At 41.2% G+C, this 13494-nt stretch overlaps 1 protein-coding gene and 1 long non-coding RNA gene across 6 annotated transcripts in view; one reads left to right on the top strand and one right to left on the bottom strand.

Moving 5' to 3' along the window:
* Positions 1–13494, bottom strand: part of SLC14A2 (solute carrier family 14 member 2) — a 500849-nt gene that overhangs the window by 172362 nt on the left and 314993 nt on the right. For both annotated transcript variants that reach the window (XM_023241947.2, XM_045042185.1), the window contains exon 3: positions 9673–9760. The gene's annotated coding sequence lies outside the window, so the exon portion shown is untranslated. The remainder of the gene's footprint in view (positions 1–9672; positions 9761–13494) is intronic.
* Positions 1–13494, top strand: part of LOC102899696 — a 132300-nt gene that overhangs the window by 89151 nt on the left and 29655 nt on the right. For 3 of the 4 annotated variants that reach the window (XR_002737333.2, XR_006588333.1, XR_002737332.2), the window contains 4 exons: positions 2805–2985; positions 3155–3266; positions 8585–8673; positions 10331–10583. This is a non-coding gene — a long non-coding RNA (uncharacterized LOC102899696). The remainder of the gene's footprint in view (positions 1–2804; positions 2986–3154; positions 3267–8584; positions 8674–10330; positions 10584–13494) is intronic. The other variant, XR_002737335.2, reaches the window with a different exon arrangement.

Raw genomic sequence — 13494 nt, 5'->3', positions numbered from 1 at the left:
GCAGATAAGGGCTTCAGGTATAATTACCCAAGTGGAAATTTGACCAAAGTGTGACGGGATTAACAGCAAAGATGATTGGCTCCACTGAGGAAGCCACCTAGTCAATGCTCTTTCTTGCATGGACAGGAAAGCAGTGTCCAGAGGAGGCAAGCTCTTGTCTAGGGGCACAAAATGCATTACTGCTGACTGGAAGCCACCACTAGCTGTTAACCAACTAGCCTCTCCCCCTCTTCCTTAGCATTAGAGCTCCCAGCTTTTTAGCTGGGCACACTGCTGACTGCATTTAACAAAACATTTCCTAGCCTCCTTTGGGGTTAGGAATGGCCAATACAATGTCCAGGCAAGTTACGGACTTCCAGGAAAGAACTGTTGGAGGGTACAGGATGGCCCATAGGAAACATTTTGTCCTTCCCTGCTTCTTCCTGCTTCTGACCTTGATGACTTTTAGTTGTGGGGCTGTCTCAGATCATGAAGTGACCCTGGAGATGGAACTCATGTAACTAGGGATGGCAGAGCAGAAAGATGGAAAGAACCTGAGTCCTGGAGAGATCGCACAGACATTGTTATCAGCCCCGGACTGCCAACCTCTGAATTCTTTTATGTTGAGAGAGAGAATGTCCTATTGTATTTAAGCCATTGTCATTCCTGGGCCCTGTTCCTAGCCACAGAATGTTCTTGATGCCCTGGCAGAGCTGGGGCTGGCGGAGCCCCCTGTGTGCCTTGACTATTTTGCTTGGCAGCGCTTTGTGCATGACCCCGCTGCTCCCGTGTGTGGAACTGTCTCGGTGTGTGTGCATGAGCAGAAATCCAAAGCCAAAATAATCTTCAAAGCTGTCAGCTCTGTTTCCTGCAGACTCATGCTCCCCACTGCCTTCTCATTTCCACCGGAGGAAAGAGAGGCTGCTGGTGAATAACTTTTTCTTTCTTGAATTGTTTACTATGTCACACACTCAATATCCACAGCACAGAATGGTACAATGTTCACATCTTGCTGAATTTGTTTTAGCGCTTTTTTTTTTAATTAATGAAATAAAACATTGGTTCAGTTGAATCTTCTGTGTACTATCCTTGAGCCTATTAGCCTCCTCCTTCTGAAAATGATTCTCCTGAACTGCATGGATCTTTCTCTGTGTTTTTATGTTTTTACCACACCTATGCGTGAATCTGTAAGTAATAGTATTGTTGTGTATGCTTTAAACATGGATGTAAGCGGTACACTGATATGATATGATTCTTTTTGTTTAACTTGGAATTTCCAAAATAATCCTTCTCTTTTTTTTCTCTAAAATAATCCTTGATACATGAGTCTAGCTCAGGGAGGCTCACTGCTATGAAATGTACAATGCTTTTCCATTGCCCTATTGATGAACATTTAGATTGTTTCCAAATTTTCAATATTGCACACCATACAATAATAAACATCCTTTTACAAGTCATATTACACATAGGAGTGAGTTTTGCTAGGGTATATATCTAGACATAAAACTAGTTGTCATAGAGACACATATCTTCATTTTTACAAGATTTCTCCAAATTGTTCTCTAAAGGGGTTAAATAATGCGCTCCCTCTAGAATGACAGTGCCTATTTCCCTCAAAAATTCAGCACCGTTGAACTATTAATGTTTGACAACTGGGTAGGTGTGAAATGGTATCTGTTTGCTATAATTGGCATTTCCTTGATTATTAATGAGGTAGGGCATCTTTTCATGTTTTTATAGGCCATTTTGATTTACATTTCTATTTTTATATTTTGCCTGTTTTTCTGTTGGGCTGTTTGTCTTTTCCTTGTTGCAGTGTTTTACCAACATATTTTAGATATTAATCCTTGGTTGGTCAAATGCATTGCAACTGCCTCTTACAAATATCTCACTTGTATTTTGGCTTTGCTCATGGTGTCTTTTGTCTTATAGAAATCTTAAGTTTTAATGTGATCCACTTTATCTTTTTCTTTTGTGCTTTTTTTGAATCTTAAGAAATATTTCCCTGGTTTGATATAAAAACATCTTTCTGAACTTTCTTCTAATAGTTTAAATTAAAAAAAATTTTTAACGTTTATCCATTTTTGAGAGATGGAGAGAGACAGAGCATGAGTGGGGGAGGGCAGAGAGAGGGAGACATAGAACCAGAAGCAGACTCCAGGCTCTGAGCTGTCAACACAGAGCCCAATGTGGGGCTTGAACTCATGAACCATGAGATAATGACCTGAGCCAAAGTCGGACAGCTAACCAACTGAGCCACCCAAGGCACCCCATTCTCCTAATAGTTTAAAAGTTGTTGTTGTTATTTGAACTTTTAGCTCCAAATCCACCTGGAGTTTATCTGCAATATTCTGTTATTTAGTATATGAAATAGAACTCTAATGTTAATTTTCGAGTATGGGGAGACAATTGTTGTGACACTAATATCAAAAGTCCATACTTTACCTATTTATTTGTAATCAACTGCTGTCTTGCACCCAACTTCCCAAAATGCATGGGTCTCTTTCTGACCTTTCTAGTTTATTTCATTAATCTCTGTATCCCTACACCTCCATCACAAGGTTTTATCGTGAGTTTTGATGTCTGTTAGGTAAGCCCCTCTTCTTTACGTTCTTTCTCAAAACTCTTTGGCTATTCTTGGCCCCTTTTACTTTATGAATTTTTAAATTTATTTCTTCCAGTTTCATTGAGATATCATCAATGGACAGGCAATGGACATGTAAGTTTAAGGTGTACAGCATAATGGCTTGACTTCCGTATATTGTGAAATGTATATGAATATTGACGAGTCTTTTAAGGCAATGCCTCCTTCCTACCTCTCTCAGCAGGTGCTCCCCACCATCCCATCCCCACGCAAAGATCTGGCTTCCAGCTCCAACACTGCCACCAGATGGCCAACTGTTCTTAGGCCAGTGGTCTAACCTCTCTGGGCTTCAGCTTCATCATCCCTTGTTAGATGTGCTCTGCCTACCTCACGGGACTGGACTGCTGAGTGGAACAAATGAGGTAAGGATATAAGAATTTTTTGGAGAATTAAAAACACAGAGCTAAAGTCAAAAAGAGTCAAAAGCAATAAACTCAGGACTGGCCTAAGATAAAAGGTGAAAGTTGGACATTTTTTTCCTCCGCTTTCTGCCTTCTCTACCATTCCTACTCCTTTTTCCCAAACTTCCAGGGTTATGAGACACAGCTCTTTCACTGGGGTGGACATACCATGAAAAGGTGGTGGAGGCAACTTGTGTTAATAAGGTCCGGCTCCAGTTTCAGACTCTAACCTGTGACTTGAGGTAAGTCACTCAAACTCTTTGAATCTCAATTTATTCATTTTTACAAGGGGCATAAAATGTTCCTTCCCCAAGTAGTATTGTCAAATTAAAATGAAATAATGGACATGAAAGTTCTTGGTAAAAATGTGAAGCCTTTATAAAAAACAGAAGTTTTTGTTAGTGTTTTTGCTGACAGTTACATGTGACAAAGGACTTACAGGAAGGTAATGGTGTTTACTGTGTTGAAGTGCTTTGCTGTCACCAGTTGAATCAATGCATGTAGGAGAAAGAAATCTACTTTGTAAGTATGGTAGACCCAGTGCAGTTCTACACAGACTTCTAGAAGATGCAAGAAGTCCCTATCATTTAAAAATATTTTTTTAATGTTTATTTTATTTTTGAGAGAGAAAGACAGAATGTGACTGGGGAAGGGGCAGAGACAGAGGGAGACACAGAATCCAAAGCACGCTCCCGGCTCTGAGCTGTCAGCACAGAGCCCAACACAGGGCTCAAACTCATGAACCATGAGATCATGACCTGAGCTGAAGTCGGACTTCAACCAACTGAGCCACCCAGGTGCTCCAAGAAGTCCCTTTCTTAAATACCATTTCCTTTAGACATTTTCAGTCTGGATGTGCAAAGAAGTGGAGGTGGCTGAGATTCCATGAGGTCTGTGTGGAAAAAAAGACTAAGCTAACCCTGGTACAGGTATTGGGCTCAGCACTGACTAAAGACAGTGAGCGTCACAGAGACTCAAGGGTGGGAACATATCAGTCTTTGTACCCTCCTCACATATACCATTTTGTTAAAATTAACATTAAGGTTAGCCCTGATGTTCTGTGAAAAGACTTCCTGTGGAGTGAGCACACAGCAATGCCTCCACATCTCTCTACCCCTTGGTACTGAGATGACTGGAGCATCCTGTGCTCTTGTGCCAAAATCAGACTTGGCCTTGCACCAAATGACATCCATGGGCTAGATGACATGAGACCACAGCTCACCTGCTTAATCTCATACAGAACACCCTTTTCCTTGGTAATTTGGTTCCTGTTCTTTCCTCGGTTCTACTGAAACAGGACTTCTTACCTGTTCCCTAGTCACCTCCATGGCTGATGATGGACTGCAATGTCCTGACCAGTCTCTGATGGAAGTTGCTGCAATCCTTCTAAACCAATTAGCAGCATTACCACCCCTGCCTGTAGCCTCTGCCAATGTCTACTTCTCTGCTGTGGCTTGGGAAGAGTCCTGGACTTTTGACCTGGGTTTGGATCTTAGTTGCCAGAACTTGCAATCTGTCTGTCCTTTCCTTTGGGGTCCACACCATTTCTGACCCAGTCTTGTTCTCCTCTTCCCATGTGACTCCTTCCTGCTTTTGCTTCCATGTTCATGCAAGTCTCCTTCTAGACCCTGTCTTGTCTTGCTATAGATGAATCACTTTGCAAAATCTGTCAATTAGGTATCATTCAAAACAGATCACAGCTGACTTTATTATTATTAATATTTTCAAACGTGGGCATGAAACATAGGCACAAGTTCTCTGGTAGAAGCTGTGATTGTCTGCTTATAAACTTCTTTCATCAATGAAGGACAAATTCCACTAGCTACTGGGAGTTGTCCTCTCTGAAGAAAGCAGACTTGTTCAAGATCACAACCTTTCATTGGGGCAGCCCACACCCTGTGACTGCTTGATGTGGTCACAGCAATCAGAGGGAAAGAGTTTAAAGGCTGAGACCTTGATGACAACTCTGAAGGGCCATCCCCTTCTTGGATTCTCATGGGGTGAGCTGAGGCTTTGGGAAAGCCTGCTGCCCAGCGCCTCTCTCTGCCCATTCCTCCCTCCTTCCCTTACCCTGCAGGGCTTGATCCTAAGCACTCTTACTTCCAACAAGTCTCCAAGTGGAGTCAGAATCTTAGAGACTCTAGCCTACCACAAGGGTCCACAGTTATTTTCTTGCTCAAGCAATCAATGCTCTATCTCACCATTTTCTTTCTCCATAAATTCATTCTCCCTGTGGTGGGCAGACTAATGCCCATCCCCACCCAAAGATGTCCACACCCTAATCCCCCACAACCTGTGAATGTGTTATCTTCTATGCTAAAAATGGACTCTGCAGATGTGAATAAGGTTACTGACCTAAAGATAGGGAGATTATCCTGGATTATTCAAGTGGACTCAGTCTCATCACATGAGTCCTTAAAAGCAGAGAACACTTCCTGGCTGTGGTCAGGGATGTGATTACAGAAAAAAGATCAGAGAGACCCAATATTTCTGGCTGTGAAGATGGAGGAAGGGGCCACAAGCCATGGAATGCAGGTAGCTTCTATAAGCTGGGCAGGGCTAAGAAATGGATTCTCCCCAGAGTCTCCAGAAAAGAATGTAGCACTGCCAACACTTTGATTTTGGCCCAGTGAGCCCTGTGTAAGACCTCTGGCCTATGGAGCTGTGAGATAATAAATTTGTGTTGCTTTAAGCCACTAAGTATGTGGTAATTTGTTACAACAACAATAGGAAAGTAATATATGGCTCAACTTAATATTTGTGCATCTATATGATCTTGGATATACACTTCACCTATGTAAGTCTTACTTCTCTCATCTATAAAATGGTTATTTGGGGCCATATGCTTACAAAACCCCTTATAACTTGATATTTTATGGCCCTAACAGGCTAGATTCCCTACTTTGCAACATTTATTTTTTCCTTCCAATGAGGCAGTTGTTTGCTTGTTTTTGATGATGATACGAGGGCAAGCCTATCTGAAATGCTGCAGGAAGCAACAGAATGGCCATGCACCAGGGTCGGGAGTGGGTATTCTTTCTTTTTGTCTGTCTGGCCCTTCTAGTCTGTCTTTATGTTGATTTCTAAATTTCCTATTCCCATAACTCCTCATGACCATAGGAAAAATGCATCTCAGCTGGTGAAAAATTTATAAACCAAAGCTTGATAACAAATAGATTCTATCATTTTTCTCTCTACTGGTAGACCTTCAAGTACAATTTAAAAAATTTGGTTATGCTGAAAATAATTCATTAAAAGTTGTAGGTACCAAGCTTAGAGGTAAGGTAGCAATGTTCTGGTTGCTGGTGAAAGTTAGGATTTCTTTAGGGAAATCTACCATTTTTAAGATTAAAAAAATGTCCTTGGCCTGATTTTTGTTAGGAATAAGTATAATAAAGTGGCACTGTAATTAAAATACTGATAAACCCACTAGATATAGCTGTTGTGGAAAAAAAAAAACTGGACACTAAAATGGGATAAAAATAGAGCCTCATTTGGCCCCGTCACCCTCCTAGTGGGAAACCAATACAGTTGCCACTTCATTAACTGCTCTGCGTTAAGAAAAGCTGAGCTGACCACAAAATAATAATGGCAATAGCACAGTGATAATGATGACGCCTGCTACATTTATTTAGCACATTATGCTTCTCAAAGCACTTTCTGTCTATTTACTTGTTTGAGCCCCTAGGTCTCAGTATTTCCATAAGAAAGTGGGGGAGGTGGTGAGGAGAGCATCATCCACCTGATTTGACAGATGAGGGAATCCTGACCTACAGTGTCTAAATGACCCTCATGTCGTCACAGCTGTGAGCAGCAGGTCTGGGCCTGGGGGCTGCGCTGTACATGGAGATCCACGTTTGTTATAGCTCACTGCCCCTGGCAGTTGGAGTCACCCAACTCAGGGTCAAACACTATCTCCAGAGACATTATTTATACTGCAAACCTAAGGCTAGTAGAAATATTTTTTTTTTCTCTCAACAGAAAGAACAAAGTCGCTAAAGAATTAAAATTTTTTTTAATGTTTATTTATTTTTTAGAGAGAGAGAGAGAGAGAGAGAGAGAGAGCAGGGGAGGGGCAGAGAGAGAGAGGGAGACACAGAATCCAAAGCATGCTCCAGGCTCTGAGCTGTCAGCACAGAGCCCAACACGGGGCTCTTAACTCATGAACCGCAAAATCATGACCTGACTGAAGTCAGACGCTTAACTGACTGAGCCACCCAGGTGCCCCTAAAGTCACTAAAGAATTAGTCATTAACATCAGCTGGGAAAAGTCCAAAGAATTGAATGGAAGAGAAAGAAAACGCTAAGAAACCTAGAAGTGGTTTTTAGTCTGTCACCCATATCACTAGGATTGTGGTGCTGGCCAGTGTGTCTGTGTATGAGCCAGAATGGAGGAAAAATACCCCCTTTTCCACCTTCCTGGGATCCTGCTCATGTTCCCTGGTACAGTTTCCAAGAACCCCATGTGTTATAGCCTCTGTAAAATGACATCAACACTCACTACTTGCCTCTATCCCCATCCCACAACCCAGGTCCAATTAGCCTGACTAATCTGGAAGGAGATAAGACAACCTGAGGCCAGTGGCACAAAACGGAGTAGCCCTCAAAGGCATCCCCATTTCATGTGAACAATGAGGGGGTGAGACTAGGTCTCAATGATTCCACTTGTTCCAACAATTTCCTATTTTACTTCTGGTGCAGTAGTATCATTTGGACTTGGGTTTGAGAGCCAAGTGGTAACTCTCTGAGTGGGCTACAATGTGACCTTGGTCATTATCACTTAGCCTCCATGAGGCTCAGTTCTCTCACCTATGAAATGGGTGTGATAATAGTGAGTCTCCTTCCCACTTTATACCATTGTCATGAGAGTCAAAAATCCAAATGTAAAGCACTGTTGATCAAGGCTCGTCTATGTACATCTTGCATAGAAGAGATGTTATGGGTTTATTATTGGCGGTAGTGCTAATTATTATAATTGTACTTTAATAGTAACAAGGATCTTATTAGAATCAACAACTGTGGTAGTGCTGGTAAGGCATTTCAGAGATTATTCATCATATGTGGATATTGGCTGGAGAAGTCACTGGTGTTGAGAAAATGTGTACCATGCCCTTTCTCGAATTATTTCCTTGGGGCTTTACAACAATTCTAAGAGTTAGAACTTGTTACTGTCATTTGACACAACAAGAAGCTAAGGCTGAGAGAGAGAGAGAGAGAGAGAGAGAGAGAGAGAGAGAGAGAGGCAAACAGACAGAAGTGATTTTAAAGCTGGTATCATGAGAACTTAGTGGCTTCTGCAGACTTCCAGCATTGGCAGGCATATCTAGCACTTCTTATATAGAACAATCTTTAGAGCCTTGTTACCAGGGGCTTGTTGCCTTAATCACAAGAAGGGGGTATGGTTGGTATTAGAAGTTCCTTCATAGGAACAGAATGATTCACTATTCAAAGTCATTGATGAGTCAACTGACTCTGAGTCAACTGTTCTGTGATTGATGTACGAATGCCCATTAAGAATTTTCTCAGCAGGAACTCTCTACACTATGATTTTTCCTCACAGAGCCCATGAGGTGTGTTCTCCTACCACATAGTGGATTTGTTAGGAAGTGACTGCCAGTCATGGACTAACCCAAGGCCTTTTTTATCAAGGTAAGGCCCATGTGACTGGTGCTCATCGATGGGATATAATGTGTATCAATCACAGGCCAAGGTGGGTAGGAAGTGGGTGTACCATCTTCACTTTCTTCTTCCCTGTCAACCAGGTAGATGAAGAATATAAAGCATAAAACTCAAAGGCCCTAAAAGATGGTGAAGCCACAAGACAGGAGACACCTGGGTTTCTGAATCACCACTTTGATAAACACCCAATGGGGCCTTATAGAAGGGAAAAATGATCTATGGTGTTAAACCACCAAGATTTGAGTGTTATACGTTACACCAGCTATTGTACTATAGATCCACTGAAAGATCCACCAGTGTTTCAGACCTGGTCCTAATTCCCTGCCATTTAAAAACTACTGCGTTCCTTCTCCATGGATACCGGCTCACCCATCCTAAGCAGATTTCTTTGTGTTCTGTATAGGTGTAGAGAAGCTGGTCTGCTTGTCAAACAACCAATAAATCTATGTTAAGCAAAACAGTAGTTTTCATCAGTAAGTGACCTTATGATAACATTTACATTGCTAGAGAAATCATTCCAACCCTGAACCAGAGGCATCCCAACTCAGGCCCTCCTGGTGGCACATGGCAAGGAAACTAATGAAGTGTGGGGATTATTAATGATTTTATCTTCTCACTTACCCATCCCCTTTCCTTTTACAAACTCACAAATATGTCCAGTAGTGTCAGATCTGTTCATCTATTTTTGACATATAAATAGAACCTATCCTATTGGAATTTTGCAGAGAAAACAGACACTATGTGATTATGCTAGCTTATGTCTGAAACCAGCCATGCATGACTGAGCTGGGAAGACAATGACTCAAGGGGAAGAAGGTCTTCATATGACCTAGCTGTCTCAGGTACTTCTCATGTGCTCCTAGTGACCTCAGAGGGGAAATTTTTTTTTTTAGTTTTCCATGGCAGCATTACTGGTGGTAACAGTTATTTCAGAAGACACAAATATAGAAAGTTCTAGAACATACTCACAATTTCTTGACAGTGGGGTCAATGGGTTCTACAAAGAGTCCTGTGAACTCCTATTTAGGTGCCTTCAAGTAGTAAGCAATAAAAAGTCCTGTAAAGATAGACAGCGGAGGTCAACTTTAAAGTGCTTTGGGTTTTGATTAAATAACATGTGCTCTTTTTTGTTTTAATTGTAAGCAAAAATGTTCATTTTAGAAAAAAATAGAAAATAAGTATTAGGAAACAAGACATAAAACTCATCTGTCATCCCACCATCCAGATATAACCACTAGTTAACCCATGGAACACTTACAGATTGTTTCATGAGTATTTATGTATATATGGATATATATTTTTTTCTACTGTTTTTCATTCATAGAATTGAGATCATACTGCATATGCTGTTTGGTGACATGCTTTTCTTTCATTGAATAAGATGTTATGAATATTTTTTGCCACCAGATAAATGTCAACTGTGTGGTACACAGCCTGTAAGATGGTTCCCAGGGATCCCCACTATGTTGCATCCTCACCATTGTGAAATCCATTCCCCTGGAGCGTGGGCGGGACCTCTGGCTTACTTCTAACCAATAGAATATGGCAAGAGTGATGGGATGTCAGTTTGAGATTAGGTTACAAAATCGCTCTGGCTGCTGTCTTGCTCACCCTCTCCTGCTCTCAGGCTCCTTTGCTGTGATGAAACAGCTGCTGTGTTGTGAACTGCCCCAAGGAAAGGAGGGCAATGGAACTGAGGGAGACCTCCACCAGCAGGCTTAAAGGACCTGAATCCTGCCAACACCCACTGGAGTGACCTTGAAAGTGGATTCTCCAAGTTAAGCCTTGAGATGGTTCAAACACCTTGACTGCAGCCTTATGAGAAGTCCTGAGTCAGAGGATCCAGTTCAGCCACTGCCCACAGACTCCTGACTCACACTGTGAGATACTATGTTTGTTGCTCTAAGCTGCTAAGCTGTGGGGTAAAGCAGCCATAGAGAGCTAATATAAACCACACAGTTTGTAATAGTTGTTTAGTATTCCAGTGTAAGGTTTACTCAATCTTCTACTGTTGTGTGTTGCTTATTTTAGTTTATTTATTTTGCTATTATAAACAGGGCAGTAATGGATATCATTGTAGCTAAATCTCAGTACACATCCTTCATTCTTTCCTAAGGATAAATTCCTTGAAGTGGAATAGCTGGATTTCAAAGGGTTTTAACCTTTAATGTTTTTGAGATGCTATTTCCCAGTTGCTTTCTGGTAGAACTGTACCCTTTTACACCTCTGCTGGCGGCATTGTGGAGTGGCTGCTGCCCACACCCCAGGGCTTACGTTTCTGAGCCATACTTTTGGTTAAGTTCAACCACTCTCTCTTGAGCTGTGTCTCTCTGCAAACCAGTTAGAAACAAAACCAAAACCAAATCCAAAAACCCAAGAATGAAGCCTAAGGTTGACTCTTCAAAATTACTAGATAATCTGATGCTAAACAGTTTCTTCAAAGTATATTGTTTTGAAGTCAGGCAGATGAATTCAACCACCCTCAAATTGTTATTCTTATCTCTCAGTGAACACTGAACTTCTGAAAAGATGATGATGCTCAAGTCCCCAAGAACTTTGAGAGGGAAAACCACAGTGCTAGTTGAAGTCAAAATAATAATGAGCTATTCTGAAAATCTTAGTTTATTTCAGTCACACAAAGGACTGTCAGTAAATTCAACTTTCTAAATTAGCTGGATGAATTCTATATTTTCTATATTTTACATATAGATATAGATAGATATAATTTATTTTTTTAGTTTTGCATACATGGATATCACCACCATTTCCAAACTGCAACTTCACTGTTGGGGAAAGAATAAATATTTTAATGACTATACATTTTAACAGGCTTTGAACCCTGTGGTTGGTTTAAGCTAAGGGTGCAATTTCAGGCATCTAAATAAGTAAATAAATGAGGAAGAAAATCCATGTTAATTGCAGTAATTTGCGGTACTTTCAAATTCTTAATTAAGAAATAAAATAGGATTCATTATCCATGCCCACTGTAGATGGCACACGTAGATCACCATTATGACCAGACACAAGACCTGAAGTTATTGCCATAAATGAAATAACAGAGAGAAATCACTGTTATTGGTGCATTATTGGTCAAAATGTGCAGGCACAAGGAGGGAGGAAAGAGGACACACAAAATGCCTGTTCTCCATAAATGCCCTTCTTTCTGACCTGGAGATTATGTTATCCCCAAATATCTCCCCTCAGCCTCAGGTCCTGCCCCTCCCTCCTACTCTCTGGGATAGATTCTTCCTTCAAACCTCACGTAAAAATTTCTGAGCCTGTCTGGACACCCTACAGCGTTAAATTTTCCCCAGTCACCTGTTCCAGGTCACTTGTGTGCTGGGACTTCAGGTATCTGTGTCATTCTTCTTGGTGTCATTCTTTTGGTGAGTCCTAATATTCTTCTACAAAGGTGGGAAAAAGAGAAGGACTTTTCTTATAACCAGAGGCATTCTACCTCATGCTGCCTTTTGAAAATCACGTATTAAATTAAACTAGGGACAGCATATAATTTGTCATACAAAAATCACTTTTGATTGGGACACATGCTTAATTTGAGAGGACACCAGACATAACCTGGGACTGTTCTAGACGAAGCAGATGCTTGTGTCCCTAATGAAAATCCATCAAAGTCCCCAGGATAGGGGTAGGGTTGGTGTGGACACAGGTTTTCAGGCAGGTAGGCAGGGAGGTATTCTGCTTTGGTGATGTGGGTGGGAAGGGTAATATCATGTACGTCTGGAAGGAAGAGCACTTATGTGCTTGCTGGTTGTAGGCTCGTCATTGTGCTTTTGTTTGGAGTATTTATAATAAGGACTTTGGGTATGCATTTCCCAGGCTCTCCCTTTCCTGTTGTCCTACCCATCTTGGTCTTGCAGGCTGGCATAGATAGTCCATGGTCAGTCAACATGACTCTGGGTTTCATGTCTGTCAACAAGGGCAGTTATGGGCAACCAACTGCAGTCAGCTCAGCAATGAGAAGGGTGCAGAGTATAAGCAATTTGGAGGAGTTTGAGTGACCCAAGACAAAGGAAGAAGGGAAATCATCCATTGAAGATCTCTTAAAGGAATGAGGAATCTTGTCAGAGATTAGGCACTGAAGTTTTTTGAGCAAGTAGGACAGCTTTTGGTTTTACCTATAAACCCAAGGACAATCAGAAATTAACATGTATATTTCTCAGATGCCTATTATATCCTATATGGAAGGCATAAGAATAGTCTGAGACATACATCTTATTCTCAAGGGACTTAAGGAGTAGATTCTTTGAGTTAAAGACTCCTGTCTTTTGGAAGGGAAACCAGAGAGAAACCTGGACTTGGTATCTCTTCTGACAGCCGGGCTGATCTTTTCTTGGATCACATACATGCTAAAGACCGCCATGGAATTCACAAGGGCTGAAAAGAGTGTCTGTATATTACAGTGTTCCATTTCTCAAAGGATCCTTCCTCTATGGCTGCAACTGGATGGAGTCCAGACCACTGTGGGGCCCTGGGGGGACCTGGGGAAATGTGAACAATTCCTTATTTTTTATATGTGATCCTTATATAAGGATCTTTTCTTACCAAATCATGGCGCAGAATGACATTCTGCTTTTATTTTCTGATGATTTATGGTAAAGAAGATACAGGGCTTTTCCAATTTCAGAAGTAAGCCAAGGAGAAACAATCATAAAATGCATCCATAAAAACGGGCTAGATACCAAGCTAGAAAGAAAACCCCACTGTATAAAGTGTTTCTGTAGAATTCACTGTTTCATGGGTACTGGTACTCCAAGCTTCAATAGTAAGTGA

This window comes from Felis catus, chromosome D3 (assembly GCF_018350175.1).
Source record: "Felis catus isolate Fca126 chromosome D3, F.catus_Fca126_mat1.0, whole genome shotgun sequence".
NCBI classification, from domain to species: domain Eukaryota; kingdom Metazoa; phylum Chordata; class Mammalia; order Carnivora; family Felidae; genus Felis; species Felis catus.
Note: the sequence above shows the minus strand (reverse complement) of the source record. Positions and strands in the feature narration are given on the sequence as shown.